Source organism: Aethalodelphis obliquidens, unplaced genomic scaffold (genome assembly GCF_003676395.1).
Source record: "Aethalodelphis obliquidens isolate GAN/ISIS:26980383/991018 unplaced genomic scaffold, ASM367639v1 scaffold7, whole genome shotgun sequence".
NCBI classification, from domain to species: domain Eukaryota; kingdom Metazoa; phylum Chordata; class Mammalia; order Artiodactyla; family Delphinidae; genus Aethalodelphis; species Aethalodelphis obliquidens.
In genome coordinates this window covers 56619270-56636482 of record NW_020837951.1, presented here as the reverse complement: position 1 = coordinate 56636482, position 17213 = coordinate 56619270, and the positions used below count along the sequence as shown (strand labels likewise).

The following is a 17213-nucleotide window of genomic DNA, read 5'->3' as shown; positions in this document are numbered from 1 at the left end:
GATTTCAACTGCATTTGTAAGGTAACCACTCAAAAAAAACGTAAGGTCAGTATAAAATGATTCGGCATCACAAAGGGAACAGCACTTCAATAAAAACCACAAATATGAACCACATTACTGGCCCAATTCTCAGTCACATTAATCAGAAAGGAGAGTCAGATGCAACACCAGTGCAACATTTTTTAAAGGAAAATTTTTTGAAGAGTTTAAGAATCTATCTGATTCAAATGCTCTATGATAATAAAAGAGCTAACATGTAACTGTAATCTTGGTCAACAAGTGGAAGAAAAGGGGTTTTCCAAACCCAGTAAAGAGTACAAATGTTAAATCACACAGGCTTTATCAAATAAATATCCTAAAAACGGCTAATTTAGAGAGAAGAAAATCCACACCTGAGAATCTAAAGTATATGACAAAGCAAGAAATGAGGGGATTTATTGAGAAATCTCCTTATGAAACTGTCTTTTTGTACCCTCTGTACACAGGGGTACCACTGTGTCTTTGAGCACGTCTGTTTTTGCCTTCATCTGTAGGAAAAGGAGCAGAGTCTGAGAAGACACTGGTGCTGCTGGCACCTCTAGCCTTTTAGGTGGGGCATGCAACTCCTTTAAAATAGAAATATAACTGTGGAAGGGACTTCCCTAGTAGCACAGTGGTTAAGAATCCACCTGCCAATGCAGGGGACACAGGTTCGAGCCCTGGTCCAGGAAGATCCCACATGCCGTGGAGCAACAAAGTCCGCGCGCCACAACTACTGAGCCCACGCTATAAAGCCTGCAAGCCACAACTACTGAGCCCACGTGCCACAACTACTGAAGCCCGCGCACCTAGAGCCCATGCTCCGCAACAAGAGAAGCCACGGCAATGAGAAGCCTGCGCACCACAACGAAGAGCAGCCCCCGCTCGCCGCAACTAGAGAAAGCCCGCGCACAGCAACAAAGACCCAACGCAGCCAATAAATAAATAAATTTATTGGGGGAAAAAAAAAAGAAGTTGGTGCAAGATGGCCTGTGGTTAAGTGTACGAATGGCCTCAAAAGCAAAAACAATTCATCTGGGATACTGGAATGGGAGGTCAAGTATACGGACACTGGGGCTGGTAAATAGGTAGGTGTGCTGGTGGGAATCCATGGAAATTTCTGTTTTATCGCTGAAATGAAAAGCAAGGTAATTAGCAGAGAATGAGGATGGAGAGAGAGGAGAAGAGGAGAGCCAATGGACTAGGAGAATGTGGTTGGATCTCTAAGAAATGAGGTCTTAGATCTGGGAAGAACAGTTGGGATGGCTGTGTACTTGTCCCCAGCCACAGCAGCTGCCCAGGGACAAGCATGGAGAGCAGGAAGATAGTTGGGTGGAATGAGATGGGGATTTTGCGGGCTTCTCTGGTGGTGCAGTGGTTGAGAGTCCGCCTGCCGATGCAGGGGACACGGGTTCGTGCCCCGGTCCGGGAAGATCCCACATGCCGCGGAGCGGCTGGGCCCGTGAGCCATGGCCACTGGGCCTGCGCGTCCGGAGCCCGTGCTCCGCAACGGGAGAGGCCACAACAGTGAGAGGCCCAAGTACCGCAAAAAAAAAAAAAAAAAAAAGATGGGGATTTTGCCAGGTGAGTATGACACAGTGAGAGAGGCAAGGGAGAGTATACAACAATGGATCACAGAATATAAGCCTGATAGAGAAGGAAGTAAGAGCATGAGGGTGTGAGTGATCATGAAAAGTAGGATCAATAGATTTTAGTCCCTGCTGGGGTCCACAGGCATGCTGGAGTTGGGGTAGCAAAGGGAATGAGCTGAAAAGGCGGGAGATGGATGTCACAGGATGGGATGCCCGGAACTGGGAATATGAAGAGAGTACACGTGTTAAGACCACAAGAATTACCGATCGAGTAGGGTGGGCTCAAGATGATCAGAGAGAGGAGGTCAAGGCAGGAGCTTCCCCATCAGTGACTTCCTCAGGCCTTTCTGAACATCTCTCACACAGCCTGCATTTTATGGCTAATCTTCCGTATTCTCTAAGTCATTCCTGCCAGTGAAAATAATTCATACCAGTGTAAATGATTTAACCTAACCCTCTTCACTCTTTCAGTTAAACAAATAAACACAAAGCCTGATGACCTAAATAATCTTTAATGGATGGAATATGAACCCCCCCCATTTATATCATTTCTTAAAATTTAGAGAGAAAAATAAGTGGAACTGGGATGCTTCCACTGTCTCCCTGCAATCATTTGGCCATCAACACAAGCATACGGAAACACCGTGCTGCTGCTTTGAGAGTCATTTGACCAAAATGGAAAATATTCAAAGGCTATCAGAATTTCTTTAAAATGTAGGCTTATTTTAGAAGACACAATCCTCTTAAGAGATATGCAATATTCAATACTTAAAATAGAAATAAAATGAAACATCCTGCTAAGAGCTCTTCTTAGGCCAGATTTGGTTTATTCATGTTTTATTCCCACATATAAACTATCTTGTATGTAACTGAAACTTAATATATATTTGCTGAATAAATGGCAAAGAATTTATTCGGTCAAAAAAACTAGCCAAAAAAGAAAAATGCTCTTATTAAAATTGCAAACTTACCTATTGTTGTATTTTCACCACTGTGTTTTATAAAGAGTTTATATTGAAACTCTTTTCTAAAATGTTCACTGGCTACCCATCACACAGAATTCAAAGGTCCAAATGCCTCTACCTAACATTCAAGGTATTTCGTAGCCTGCTTCCACCCCCCCATTCTCAATGTACTACATCTCAAACCACACAGAGACAATTGTCAAAAATATCCTACCACTCTTGCCTCCAAGACTTCACTCAAGCTGCTGATTCCCTTTCAGACACATACTTCCAAACCACCAAAATCCCATCTAATCTTCACCAGCTCAAATATCACTCCTCTCAAAAAAAAAAGTTTCAGATCCCTGCCATGTTGGAATTAATCTCTCCTCATCCTATATTCCTGTATTACCTTGTACCTTTGTTAGAGCATTTATCAGTGATAAAAGCCTAGCCTCTTACATATTCAAGTGCAAAAAAACTGTCTTTTGCTTCTCACACCCAGCATAGTCCTTGCACTACCATAAGCTGATGTTAACTCAAGGGACATTTACAATGGAAACAGAAAGCATTTAACTGGCCCTTTCCTTTTTCTTCAGAAGCTATACCTTGGGATGCAATGTATACCCATCAAGATTAAAGCTACAATAAGGTCCAAGTCAAAGATATATAAGTTGCTACACCATTCAAGGAAAGCAAAACCAAACGAAGACATCTCTTTATTCTTGAGACAGACAAATAGATTTTTCCCCTAAATTGTTGTTCTCTTTCTGAAGGGTTAGAAACAATCAAATCTTGACAGTGAAATAGCATAAAAAGTGCCAAGTACAAGGAGGACAATGACTTCTTAATGACTAGACTGCAACAATCATTTCTGTCTCTTTTGAATTGAAAGGGAACTTAACCTCCAATCTCAGAGTGTCAGGCATCTCCAACTCCTCCTCATGGTGGTAGTTAGAAGAGAATGCACTGAACATGATTGCTTCAGAGGAAGGTCAATTTCTTTTGTTTTCTATCCCTTTTACCATGCAACCCCCTAACCCCCTAAAAGAAATGTGAAAACCCTAAGACAAATGCTGGTAGGTAGATGAAAGAACACCCATTTTTGCGTAATCTAAACAGCAGGTACAGATAATGTGCTTAACAGTAAGTGTATGAACTCTCATCTGGGAATTTTCAATTTTGCTTATATGTATTATCATAATAAAGTAAAACCTGTCCAGTTTTTCCCAAGTGCTAGCTTTGCTGATAAGAAGAGAAGAGAATAAAGGAAGAGAAGGAAGAAAAGAAAAGAAGGCAGATGGAGAGGCTGTCAGGGCATCCTGCAGAGCTGACATAGCTCCCCTGCTAAGGAGCCTTGGCCAAGCCCACCCCCAGAGCAGGACGGAAGGTGAAGTCCACTGCCCCACAGCAGAAAGAGGAAGTGCGAAAGAGCATTCCTCTCCCTGCCTCTCCCCAACCCCGCTGGGGAAGCACTCTGAATGTGACATGTATTCTTCCTCAGCTGGCACAAGGCACGGACTAAAGAAAGATATACTGCATAAAAATCCATTTTACAAACTTGAGCCTAAGACAGTGCATTAGATTCCACAAATGGTGCATTACATTACAAAAAATGTGTGTTTCACCATATGCTTCAAGAACACCAAAACCTGTTTTTTAAACCAATTTGCTTGCATTTAAATTTTAATACTAGGGAAACATTTTTGTGCAGGAATTTTTATTTTTCAATTCCTATCCCTGGGCAGCTAATTTTAAAAGAATATAATCAAGTTATATTACCTAGAAAGAAATCTGAACATTTACTTTTCCCGGTATGAGTGCTGGTGTTTTGTTTATTTGAAAACACAGAACTGAAACTGTCAGTTACTGAACTAAGGCTATATCTCAAGCATTTCAATCTTCACGTCCCATTTCTTTTCAGATGAAGGACAGAGGCAGCCATTATTTTGTTTGCTGTTTATTTTTGTTTTGTTAAATTTCTCAACATACTGGAAATATCCACTGGTTTGCAACAATATGGAAAAGTTACCGTATGAGAAAAAAACTCCAAGAACAGAATATCACAATTCTTGAAACATCAACAGTAGAAATGTTGGTGAGAAAATGTATTCTTTCCTTCTAATTTCAATAGCAAAATTAGTAGAAAAAGAAAGGGAAAACATCCTATTGAAACTCATAGGGAGCACACACACATCTCCGGGAGCAGCTCAAGGTTCAGAAGACACTAGTACCTGCTATCCTGGTTAGAACCCAGTTAATGGGGAAAGAAACACCTCCTCATCTAAACAGAAATGTCTTTGGAAGTACAGAGAAAGGTAAATATCATGTAATATCACTTATGTGTGGAATCTTAAAAAAAAAAAATGATACAAAACAGAAACAGATGCACAGGCATAGAAAATAAATTTATGGTTACCAAAGGGGTTGTGGGGGGCAGATAAATTAGGAGTCTGGGATTAACAGACACACACTACTACATATAAAACAGATAAACAACAAGGACCTACTGTATTGCACAGGGAACTATATTCAATATCTTGTAATAACCTATAATGGGAAAAAATCTGAAAAAGAATATATATTACATATATCTATATATATATACATATATATATAGGTATATGTAAAACAAAAAGAAATGTCATTGGAATACAGAAAAACAGAAATTAGTTAACACACGAAGCCGTGAATCTCACCAGACACTATAGAAAAGGTTATGTCCAAGCATATTGCCCTTCAGATAGAAAAGTGAACAACTTTGCACATGGGTTTTCTGTACCTTCAACCTACTCTATTTACACATGTGAAAGTGCCTTTCTGTTTTGATCCACTGTTTGGCTGAGGTATTTGCGTTCCTTCTACAGTGAATTCCAGGGCTCTGTGGGCTCCTGTAAGTCTGCTTCAGAGAAGAGCAGCTTGCAGGAGCTCTGCCAGGAATGCAAGCACCATGTGCACAACCTGCAGAATAACCCTGAAGACAGATATGAGCCCCATTAACCTGCTTGTGGGGTCCGGAATGCTGCCTGCAAGAAGTGACAGCAAAGCTGAGACCCGAGGTGTATAGGGCTCATCAGACTGGGGGGGAGGAGCGCCATTCCCTGCTCTGTGCTGTAACGAGGTGCAGGACGGCCAAAAGGGAGGAGCTGGAGTGCAGCAGGAGGAGGAAGGGGGCTGGCAGGTCTCAGGATAGCACCTTGCAGGCCCCTCCGCGGCTCTGCCTGCACCTTGAGAAAATCTATTTCCAAAAGTCACCTTCCATCTTCCTGTTTGTCCCAACATCCTGGGAGAAACCTTAGAAATGGAATGGCTGGCAAGGCATTTCGGGACCAGGTTCCTAACTTACTCATTCACAGCCGTTTAAAGTAGGAACCTAGGGCTTCCCTGATGGCGCAGTGGTTCAGAGTCCGCCTGCAGATGCAGGGGACACGGGTTCGTGCCCCGGTCTGGGAAGATCCCACATGCCGCGGAGCGGCTGGGCCCGTGAGCCATGGCCTCTGGGCCTGCGTGTCCGGAGCCTGTGCTTCGCAACGGGAGAGGCCACAACAGTGAGAGGCCCGCGTACCGCAAAAAAAAAAAAAAAAAAAGTAGGAACCTAACCCATAGCCCCAGATCAAAGCAGGGGTGAAGCCCTGAAGAAGACTCTCATCACTAAGACCCCAGGGAGGGCCGGGCGCAGCACTTCCTCTCTCAGTGGACCATGTCCAGCCCCTGCCACTGCCGTCCCTCGGCACCTACCATCCTATGCAGGACCAGAGGCGGCCAGCTACGTCATACGGGTTCATAAACACACCTTTCAAATATCTCCAAAGAAGCCCCACAACCAAAAAAAAAAAAGATTTTTAATTAAGATTCCAGATAAAATAAGTTATTTTAGAGATCCAAGAGATTAGTCAAATCCCCCCCTTTTGCTTGAAATATGAACGTTTGTATAAAACTGCTAACATTATTAAACAGGCCTGATTTATCTAGCACATGGAGGTAGTGAAATACACCATGAGAAGGGTGGGGATGAATTTCAACTATTTGACACTCTTAATTCCATCCGTCCCTAATATACTTGCTTTCTTTCTTTACTGGGGTACGCGATACATCAAAATCATTAACTAGCTTAATGGCTCACAGTCATCACTAGAAATATTAGATACAGTTATATGCACTCAGGGATTACTGATATTTATACTTGTTTGAAGCTGAAAATAGGTAATCTACCCAAAGCCTCAAATCTAGCAAGTGATATAACCCCTGATTTATCAGATTCTTCATCTCGGATATTTTCTAAAGCGCCGCTCTTGTCTTTTTACCTCCATTTAAGCACTTCACCAACATGTTTTAATCCTCATTTGTGCCTCTCTGCACTTTAATATTCCCCAACATAAAGTGGGGGTAGTAATACTACCTATCTCATATAACAGTTGTTAAACTTAGATGAGTTACTGTAAACTTTTATGCCTGACACAGAGTAAACACTCATTGAATTTTAGCCACGGTAATTACTAACGACAAGAATGAGAGGCTCTTTACGGGGTGCCACCTCTCAAACTCGCCTGCTGAAGTACACCTAATGGCAAAGAAGAAAAGCTCGTAGCCTCACGCAATCTGAAGGTAAAGACCAAGCAGCATCCCAGATGTGCCAAATTTCCCTAAATTATCCAGTTTTATTTTAGATACCCCTGTAAAGTTCACATTCTGCCTCAAATTATGTCAATATTTGACTTTCTTTTCAACTAATTTGCTATTAAGTAGCATCGAGGGATTGACTGGAGGTGCACCCTCTTAAGGACGTTAATCCACTATCTCTCAGGTAACGCCAGTGGTACACTTGTTTATTTGGTTTGCAACTTTTTAAAATGTAATTCCGATCTCACCATCTTTTCCTTCATGGTATCCAGCAATGGTGTCCTGCTTGGAAAGTCTTCCTCAACCCAAAGATCAGATAAATATTCCCCTAACATTTCTTCTAAAATGTTTAACGTGTGAAATATTTCAGCCATACAGAATTTTGTTTGGATGTGAGATGGAAATCTCAACTTATTTTCCCTCACTTGCCCTCCAACCTCACCCACTTTTTCTCTGTGGAAATTACCCTAAATTACTGAAGGTTTTAAAATATAAGTACGAATTTCATTCAATATAAGTACTTGTTTCATTAAATGGTGTACAAAGATTGCTATATAAAAAGTACAAACGGAAACTTACTTTTGAGTTTTAATTTTTTTGTGTGAAATGATTTTTAATTTTATTTCAAGTTCCTTCTTGCTTTTCTATTCTGATTTATGTTGCTCTTTCATATCTTATAAAATTTACCCAAGGTCTTTTACCTCAATTTTTATTTGCGTTTTTATATTTTTTAATAAAATTATTTATATTTAAGGTATGTTATTTTATATTAAAAAAATTGAAGAGCATTCTATCATTTTGGAACAGCATTTAATAGAAGAAATCTTTGAAACATCTCACACTGGCAAAGATCCATCCACATCTCTGGTGATTTTTCATGACCACCGCTGAATACCTTGAGTTTATCAAATTAAATTTCTATCCCCAATGCATTAATGCCCCTGGATGTGCTAGAGCAGAGAGTCATAACACATCCAGATTAATGATCTGTGGGAGTAAAGAAACCTGTTGCATGCTCGAGCCTTTTTGTGTGGACCAAGCGCGTAGAGAGGGCAAGCGTTGATCTTTGCAGCTCTCTGTCCCCTTTCTCCCACCTGCATTTGTACACCTGCTCTCTTAGCCAGAGCCACAGAATAAAGGACATCCTTCCACAAATGTAGAGCCAGAGTTGGACTAAGAACAAACCATTCTTCCTCTGGGTGTTCACATATCCAGCAAATTAAAGAATTACATTTTCTTACTTATAAATACTCTCAAGTAGAGTTTTGCATTTTCAAAATCTTTCATCGTCTTGCTTTATTTTAAAGAGAAAGAAAGGGATCAGCTGGGGACGGGGGGATGTTTTAGAACAGGTGTCTCAACACTGAATCTTTCCCCCAGATAGTTTCTGTTCCTGATGTATGACAGATAAAAATTTATCCTAGAACTACAGTCCTTTGGTATGTTCTGGACACAGCCAAATGAAAACCAAAGAATAAATATTTTGACCCATTTGAAATCCCTCAGAACATGGATGATAAGAATGCATCCCCATGTTGGGTACCTTCACAGTTTATTCTGAAAGACAGTTAACATGGCATGGCTGGTATGCATTTCAATGATAGCTGCCCAACAGTGACATGGTATTTTAGATCTGCACCCACCATAGGTGTAATTTCAGAACAAGGAGCCCTGGCTTACAACCAGTTCCTGGGGCAGATCTGGGAAGCAAAATGCAGAAATGCACTGATGGTCACTGCCATGGCACAAAATTTGAGAAGATGGGGATCCCAAACCGCTTTTTAAAGTTTAATAAATGTCAAAACCTCATGAGATATAACAGACATTTATTACATGCCCTGTGTCGGTCACTATTCCAGAAATTTATATGAATTACCTGATTTAGTTCTTACAACTAACCTATATGACATGGTATTATTATCCCAAATTATACATGTCTTGTCCAAAATGATACTACCAACAAACAACCAACCCAGGATTCAAGCCCAGGGAGTCTAAATTAAGTGTCATCTCTTCACATGAAGACTACTTCCTCGCCTAGGAATCTCCTGCGGTTCCTGGTCACGTGTTTTGCTCCTAGTTCTCTGTAAATAAGGGAGCACAACATGACAGGGTCTAGGCTGGATCCTTCCACTGAAGCCCTTTCCCAGCAATACTCCCCAGTTCAAGTCCACCTCACCCTGGGAGAACAGGATCTGCAGGGACTTACACTGCTACTTTGTCAGCATGTAAGTTTCCTCCAAATAAATACGTTTGTGCTGAGTGTGTGTGTGTGTGTGTGTGTGTGTGTGTTTGGGGGGGGCATGCTCTCCCTTTGCACAGCAGCCAAACTATACAACATGTAGGAACCAAACCCATGAACAGCTTGCCATAGATTTGGGGGAATTATAACTTCATTTCACAAAAGAAAGCATTTCAATTTGATGATATTTTAGGCTAAATGCTTCCTACACATAAAATGAGCATTTCTTTTAAGAAACAACTAATCTAGAAGGAATAAAAACAAGAGTATAAATACCCCTTCCTACATTAAGTTACATAGATTTTTATCATCTTCTCTTCCATATAAAACATATCTATTACAAATTCATAATCAATAATATCTTCTATATCTCTATATGTCAAATTAGGTCAAATGCTATGAGGGAAACCCACTCATTCCAAAGGACTTTGCAGAAAAAAAAATTGTGAAGAGACACTGCCCTCTGCTGGTGAATGATACACACTGTCCGTGAATCTTCACTTTGAGAACAAAATAAAATACATTAATATTTAAGCACCATAGTCCATGAAACAATTTACAGAATCTGCTAGTGAGGTTGGATTATATAGGAATGACAAACACACACCTGGTATATGCCTTAAAAAAAGCCATTATGCAATTTCAGGCTTTTTTACTACAACAAATACAGAACACATATTCTATCTGAAAATAATTTAAATGCAAATTTCCACTTTAATTCTTTCAACAATTGTTTGAATGTGTATCAATGTTGTTTATTTCCATTTTGCAATCAATGAGGAATGTCACCTTAATTACAGATCAAGCAGTAATTACAGGATAAAGTTTTAAACGTTTTAAAAGTACTATAAGGGGCTTCCCTGGTGGCACAGTGGTTAAGAATCCGCCTGCCAACGCAGGGGAAATGGGTTCGATCCCTGGCCTGGGAAGATCCCACATGCCGCTGAGCAACTAAGCCCGTGCGCCACAACTGCTGAGCCTGCGCTCTAGAGCCTGTGAGCCACAACTACTGAGCCCACGTACCACAACTACTGAAGCCCGCCCACCTAGAGCCCGTGTTCCACAGCAAGAGAAGCCACCACAAATGAGAAACACGCGCACCACAATGAAGAGTAGCCCCCACGCGCAGCAACTAGAGAAAGCCCATGCACAGCAACCAAGACCCAACACAGCCAAAAATTAATTAATTAAATTAATTTTTAAAAAAAAGAGTGGTGACCTCCCAAAACAACACTGCAAGGGCTGAGTCACTTAAAAAAAAAAAAAGTACTATGAGCACGTATAGACACGTATATTTATCACCTCCTCCTTCACAGTGAAATTTTGGTTACAAGCTAAATATCCTGAAGCAGAGAGATTTCAGAATATCTCTACCGTGTGCCTATGAGACACATTTAGACATCAGACATTAGGGCTCTCCATACAAAGATACTACTGAAAACTATAAAAAATAAACTTATTGGATATTTTTTAAATAGCACAAAATAATACATGAAAGCAGTCTTGTTTAAAAAAAAAAAAAAAAGAAAGAAAAAGAAAAATGTCTCCAACAACACAGAAGTAGAGTGCATAAAAGGTGAGGGTCCCTGCTTTACACACTGCAAATTCATTCCACTGGCCAAAGGCCACCATAATTAACTATATGAATCCTTTCATTTCTTCTTCTATTTACATTTTTTTAAAGATTGTTTTTAAAAACATAGCTTCAGGGCTTCCCTGGTGGCGCAGTGGTTGAGAGTCTGCATGCCGATGCAGGGGACACGGGTTCATGCCCCGGTCCGGGAAGATCCCACATGTCACAGAGCGGCTGGGCCCGTGAGCCATGGCCACTGAGCCTGCGCGTCCGGAGCCCGTGCTCCGCAACGGGAGAGGCCACAACAGTGAGAGGCCCGCGTACCGAAAAAACAAAAACAAAAACAAAAACATAGCTTCACACTATACAAAGCACACATCAACCAGCGTTTTGTTTTTTACTTAACAATATATTTTCGAGATCTTTGTTGTATCAGTACATACAGATGTTTTCCACTATTTTTAGCAGCTGCACAGTAGAAATGCACGGCAGTTTTTATTTTTGCCAAACTAACATTTAGAAGCAACTTGATTTTAAAACCCACTTGAGTCTATAACTGTACACAATTAAGTACATAAAAACATGTAATGTCAACCCTTTTCAGTGACTCAAGGAAAAATCTTTAAAAACCAAAAGCTGTACCTATACAGAGGGAAAATGCATATCATATATTTGAGTATTCATATGTTTTTTACAATGCAAAAATATTCTCCTTATAAAGAACTATCAAAATCTCATAAAAATAATAAGCATGTAACCCTAAGAATGACATTCTTTGGCAACCATATAGCATCCCATTGATCTTTCCTCATTATATGACTTCTTTTAAGCCACAGCTAAAATCCCCAACTGAAAATACAAATAACTCTATAGATAGCATCTTTCCTTGAAGTTCAAACTTCCTCATCTTTATTCAATAATCCATACAACTCCAGTGATTAGTTCTGCTGTGGGGCTTAAACCATAACATACAAATGGCATAAAATAGGCTAGCTTTGTCCTCCTTTCACTTAGTTATAAATTTACTCTGAAGGTTCATTAATGAACAGCACAGTCACAAACACCCAAGCTGTCATTATGCTCCTTCCTATTAAATTTACAGAAGCACTTACTCTACTGTCTGCACATCTCTACAAACAGGCTTTGTAAAAACCACACATCTAGATCGGAACTGATCTTTATCAAGTTTCTCCCCCCTTGCAAACTGCCCAGTCCCAAAGAGTTTATCATCCTCTGTTAAATGTATAGCTTAGCGAATGAATGAACATTCAATCTATAGTTGTGTCTTGACTGTGTTGAATACCCATTTCCCTCTGTGTCCTATTTCTGTTTCCCCAAGACTGTAATTTCCTTACTGATTGCTTTCCCAGCGTTTAACTCAAGTCAAGACCACTGTGTTTGGACTAGATTTGATTTCATAGTCATTGCATCTGGGAATGGCAGGCAGAGAAACACTTTCCCTTGACCCCTTGAGACAAGATAACATGTCCTGCTCTGTGAAGATGAATCCAATAAGAAGCATCTATTAGAACCTAGGGGTAAGACGGGAATAAAGACACAGACCTACTAGAGAATGGACTTGAGGATATGGGGAGGGGGAATGGTAAGCTGTGACAAAGTGAGAGAGTGGCATGGACATATATACACTACCAAACGTAAAATAGATAGCTAGTGGGAAGCAGCTGCATAGCACAGGAAGATCAGCTCGGTGCTTTGTGACCACCTAGAGGGGTGGGATAGGGAGGGTGGGAGGGAGGGAGATGCAAGAGGGAAGAGATATGGGAACATATGTATATGGATAACTGATTCACTTTGTTATAAAGCAGAAACTAACACACCATTGCAAAGCAATTATACTCCAATAAAGATGTTAAAAAAAAAAAAAAGCATCTATTTAACAGAGGTAGGTCCAGGGAAGAGAGATAAGCAAGGACACAAGTAACAGAATAGAGCTGCCCTAAGAAAGCCTTCATGGGAGAGAAGGGATACTAAGTTGAACTTCGAAGGATGTTAGAATTTCTGCAAGCTTTTTCAAGACATCTTTCCACAGGTAATCAATAATGTATACAGTGTAAAGCTGTTTAGGGAAAAGAGAGCAATAAAGCAAAGCTGAAGCATAAGAGGGTAGAAACTGGGCAGTGGAGCTGAAAGCTGTAGGTCAAGAACCTGGAAACAGTAAAGACCTCCTTATTCAATTGCACAGACAGAGGAACCAGGGGAAAGACATCCTTATCCCTATGAGGTAGATAGGACATAATCTGACCTAAAATCTCAGAGACTCCCACGAAGTGTGACTCTCAATCCTCTGTTGCCCTGCAGTTACTAGCGGTATGAATCTTAATACAAATGACATCTACAATTTGCTGCAGGAACAGAGTGGGAATTAGGAAGGCTACGTCTGTTCCACTGTCAATATTTGGAAAAAAGAAGGTCCAGGTGGGTGTATAGTGGCAGCTAAGAGGAAAAAAGGAACACTGGCTCAATTCTTGGGCCATAAGCAAACATTGACTCCTGTAAATAAAGACACAAAAAATACTCCAATACAATTTAAAAGCAAACAAACTGGGAATAATGTTTGTGGAAAATAAAGCCAAAGGTTCTTATCCTTAATTCATAATAATATTCATAATAATATTTTGAATATTAAAATATGAATAGAAAACATAAGGAATTAAAATTATTCAAGTTCCTTAGTAATTTTTAAAATGAAAATAAAAAATAAGGTTATGGATTGACATATATACACTAATATGTATAATACTAATAAGAACCTGCTGTATAAAAATAAAATAAAATAAAATTCAAAAAAAATACGATTATGCTTTTTCTTTAAAAAAGGAAAATTATTTTAATAACAATCTCAGTGTTGGCAAAAAAAAATTTTTTTGTGACCTGTGAGTAAAAATTCTGGAAACAATCCGACAAACTGTATCCAAAAACTATTTGATTCAATAATTACCCTTCTCTATTACTCAGCTATAAAAAGAAACAAAATTGAGTTATTTGTAGTGAGGTGGAGGGACCTAGAGTCTGTCATACAGAGTGAACTAAGTCAGAAACAGAAAAACAAATACTGTATGCTAACATATATATATATGGAATCTTAAAAAAAAAATGGTTATGAAGAACTTAGGGGCAGGACAGGAATAAAGACGCAGAAGTAGAGAATGGACTTGAGGACACGGGGAGGGGGAAGGGTAAGCTGGGACAAAGCGAGAGAGTGGCATGGACTTAATATACTACCAAATGTAAAACAGATAGCTAGTGGGAAGCAGCCACATAGCACAGGGAGATCAGCTCGGTGCTTTGTGACCACCTAGAGGGGTGGGTTAGGGAGGGTGGGAGGGAGATGCAAGAGGGAGGAGATATGGGGATATATGTATATGTATAGCTGATTCACTTTGATATAAAGCAAAAACTAACACACCACTGTAAAGCAATTATACTCCAATAAAGATGTTAAAAAAAAAAGAATCCTTAAACAGAAAAAAAAAATTACCCTTCTAAAATTATATCTCTTGAGAAAAAAAGAGAATTGGACAGCAATGAATTCATAAAGCTCTTTACTACACTGTAATCTGTAATACTGAAATGTGTAAATAACCAAACTCCATAACAACAGGTAAACGGTTAAATTAGGGTACATTCATAGGATAAAATACTCAGCTATTTTTTTAAATAAATTTATTTATTTTTGGCTGCGTTGGGTCTTCATTGCTGTGCACAGGCTTTCCCTAGTTGTGGTGAGCAGGGGCTACTCTTCATTACGGTGCGCGGGCTTCTCATTTGCCGTGGCTTCTCTTGTTGAGGAGCAGGGGCTCTAGGCATGCGGGCTTCAGTAGTTGTGGCACGTGGGCTCAGTAGTTGTGGCTCACGGGCTCTAGAGCACAGGCTCAGTAGTTGTGGCACACGGGCTTTGTTGCTCTGCAGCATGTGGGATCTTCCTGGACCAGGGATCGAACCCGTGTCCCCTGTATTGGCAGGCGGATTCTTAACCACTGTGCCACCAGGGAAGCCCCTCAGCTATTTTAAACAGTATTTTTGAGAATGCTGAAGTGGCATGAGAAAATATTCAAAAACAATAAAAATATAAGCAAATGTAAAATTATATATTTGATAATATTCCAATTTTTAAAAAATATTTTTATATGCATGACAAAAAGCCTGTTTTAGGGAAGTGGGTCCAAGATCTCATCAAACTGACTATGCACCCACTGTATTCAGGATAACTGGGGCCTCCTCCCAGAAGTCCATCACAGGTCATTACACAACAGGTAATTAACAGATGTTGAATTAAACTTAATGCCAGTCTTAAGAAATCTGGTGGACACTGATTAGTGGTTCCAGGCCTTCTGCTTCAGAGACAGACACATTGAAGCAGAAAGCCCAGAACCAGAGTTACACTGAGGATGACTTTGTCCACAGACCCTATTAAGACAATAAGCAGCTAGGAGCTGAACACATGATATCCACTGAAGACAATCCCTTCCGTAGTGGTACCTGTTTGGCTTTATCCTGTGGAATTTCCTTAAATAAGAAGCACCATTTACTTCAAAGCTTAATGATTATAAAGTCTAGGAATTATAAAGTCTCATTCAATCTGCTATCATGTCAATCAGTTCCAGAAGGTAAATGCAGAATATAAACAGGGGGAAAGGGGGATCTCTTAGAATGAAATCAGCCCAAACTGCATTATATCAATCTAATAAAAAGTAAACTCTTATTTTACTTTGTGCTTATTGAAATTCTAGGTTTGTAAACTTCCCAACCTCAAAATGTTTCTTTGAAAACACAGTGAATTGCATCGCCCCAATTTTCCTGGTAAGTAGCTACATCAGTCACTCAGTAACTGAGTATGGACTTCAGATTCTCCACTGCACAACTCAAAGAGTGGATATTTCTAGAAATATGGATCTGAGCTTCCATTTCCTTGTCTTCACTTTCACTTAGGCTGCTCTGACAGGCAGGATCACCGATGAGAACAAACCATAAAGTGGTAAACGGGACCTGTGAAGGAATCTGTGTTCACTTTTCAGTCCAGCCCTGAGTGGCTGAGTACATCACAGACTGACTTAACTTTGCCACAGACACCTTCCATCTCTATTGAGGTGCCACAGACACCTTCCATCTCTACACAAATACATCTGTGTAGTAACTGGGCAAAAAAGCACCATGAATTGATCATAAGGCAACGACACTACAGAAATGCCTTTTAAGACACACTGCTATAGTGTAAACCGTGTACAAATCTGAGAACAGCAGTTTATCTGAGAGGCCTTGGTCAGGCTTACTCAGACTAAACACTTCAGGATCTACGATCCAGCACTTATTCAGAGGTGCTGAGTGTAAACAGCACCAAAATTCAAAAAACCTTCCTAAAATTCTCTCTAATGAAATGTGAAATACTAAAGTATGAAATCACGTTTTCTAAAAATTATGACCATGTACCCAAATGGATGTGGTTTTAGAGATATAATCTAGACATTTCAAAACTTAAACATCAAGTCACTTACTAGAGCCAATGAGAGAGAAAATATGTAGCAGAGAAGAGTTTCACACAGGAGCTGAGCAGGGTTTGGATTACTGCTCTCTTGGTTATCTTTCCCCTCATCTATGCCTTCAATCCCCTGCCAAGACAGCCTCCAATGTGTATCTTTATTGGCAGATTTAATGCTACTTTTGTTCTTCTTCAGCTCTACTCTAGCATCCCCCCAAAATAGAAAAGTTTGCACTTAACTTTTTAAATATAGATTGTATATGCTCTTTGGTTGTTTGCTTTTAAGAATGACATAAAATTAAGGGATATTTTAAGCACCATCTGCTCTCTTGAAACAATGGGCAATAACTTCCTAATTGTCTTACTTCATGTATGTGTTTTAAATCTAGAGTGTCCTTTATGATTATTGCAGTTGGCATTTTCTTATTTTATGTAGCCTTTCTTGCCTATATCTGTACATAGCAACCAGGCTGGGTTTTATCCCCTCTTTCTGCCATTCCTATTTCAATTTCCCATTATCATATAACTGTTGACAAAAGTCATTCAGTTACTTTTTCCTGTCATGTCTTCCAAATTCACTGGGATAATCCTTTATGAGGACACAGAAATGCAATTCTAAAGGAACTTATTAAAATTTATTTAACCAATCCAATCCTTCAAATATGAGGACACAGTTAGAAATGCTGTCATTCAGTAAAACAGAAACTATGATGGCATTAACTATCTC

At 39.8% G+C, this 17213-nt stretch overlaps 1 protein-coding gene across 3 annotated transcripts in view; it reads right to left on the bottom strand.

Annotated features, from left to right (window-relative positions):
- Nucleotides 1–17213, bottom strand: part of KDM4C (lysine demethylase 4C) — a 400366-nt gene that overhangs the window by 250879 nt on the left and 132274 nt on the right. The gene's annotated exons all lie outside the window — the stretch shown is intronic.